The sequence below is a fragment of the Hyla sarda genome, unplaced genomic scaffold (genome assembly GCF_029499605.1).
Source record: "Hyla sarda isolate aHylSar1 unplaced genomic scaffold, aHylSar1.hap1 scaffold_960, whole genome shotgun sequence".
Lineage (NCBI taxonomy): Eukaryota > Metazoa > Chordata > Amphibia > Anura > Hylidae > Hyla > Hyla sarda.
In genome coordinates, this window is record NW_026610990.1 from 1 (window position 1) to 1,575 (window position 1,575).

The window sequence follows — 1,575 nt, forward strand, 5'->3', positions numbered from 1 at the left end:
TCACTTTTAAACCCATTTCCACCTTTTTTTCCCTTCTCTTCCTCTTACTTTTTTTTCACGTTTTTTTACGTTTTTCTCCTTTTCGCCTCTTTTCTGGGCGTATTATTCTTCTTTTTCTTCTTTTTTTTTGTCTAATGCATACCCCATCAGTGCAGCAATGCTTATTCAATACCGCCAGCAGATGGAGACACTGGGGGATAATTTTCTAAGGATTTATACTGATTTTTCCTGTCTGAATTTGTCGCACAGAAAGTTGCAGGCCAAATATGTGTGACATTTCTGCGACTTTAGCTTCTAGAGCATTTTTACAACATTATACATAGGTGCTGAATACATAAAAAGCGACTGTTCAGCGACAGACAAGTCGCATCGGCTGAAAGTAGGCCAGAATGTCAGTCCATGTTGGAGCAGGTTTAGATACAGTCTAAAGCATAGATCTCAAAGTCTGTGCACAGAATTTAGCAAGGGCCTCGCACCTTCTGATGCATCAGGTAGGTGCACAATAGCATAGCCTAACCCTCTGTACTTTGGTCTATATTGATGCGGGACATAGACAGCCAGCTGATGACCAATCCATTAGTGCAATGGATGGCTGGAAGCATTTGTCTTTGCCTTTGCAATACCACAGAAGCAATGCATGGTCAATGTACAGCAATGACACACCTGTGTGAACAGCCAGGAGACCCCCCCCCCCCCATGTTATGTTACATAGTTACATAGTTAGTACGGTCGAAAAAAGACATATGTCCATCAAGTTCAACCAGGGAATTAAGGGGTAGGGGTGTGGCGCGATATTGGGGAAGGGATGAGATTTTATATTTCTTCATAAGCATTAATCTTATTTTGTCAATTAGGAACATTCAGCACCCACCCGCTATCAAGGCAGCTGCCTATCATGTCATGCCCTACCTGCACAGGTGTGCTGGCTACTCAAATGATCCAATTAAGGAGGCCATTTAGTCAGCAGCAGCAGAAGTCCTGTGCCTGGACGCTCCAACAGCGGCCAGACACAAGCAGAAGCAGAAGCAGCAGAAGCAGCAGCAGCAGCACCACCTTTTGTTTTTTGGCTGCAGCAGCAGCAAGGCCCACAGGGCTGGCTAGCTGGCTAGCCAGCAAGCAGGTAGCAATGAAAGTAGGAATCTTTCTTTTTAACCCTGTAAGGGGGTGGTGCACTGTACCCGAAGATACTGCCATATCGGGTCAATGCATAGGGCGACGGAAGCAAGCTTCGAAATCGGCCCCCGTTCTCAAAAATCCATTTAATATATGGTCCCCAGATAGGGGACGTATCAGATATTAAACTGATAAGAACAGATTTTTTTTTTTTTTTTTTTTTGATAAGAACAGATTTTTTTTTATTGAAAAGGAAATATACAATACATAACCAAGTAAATCATTCAAAAAATTACATATTCATCTGAAAACACATGAATAACACATATTTGACATATACAATATATACAGGAATCATGTCTTTACATGTACATATAACAAAAAGCTTTCCCTTCATGACTTTCCCTCAGAAAAAATAAATTGCAGCGGATTCTGTCCCTCCAACTGTCCCTTCATATCAGG

At 42.0% G+C, this 1,575-nt stretch overlaps 1 pseudogene; it reads right to left on the reverse strand.

The window, feature by feature from the left end:
- Positions 1-1,162: 1,162 nt before the first annotated feature.
- LOC130350992 (U2 spliceosomal RNA) lies at positions 1,163-1,370 on the reverse strand (annotated as a pseudogene).
- Between the last annotated feature and the right edge of the window lie 205 nt (positions 1,371-1,575).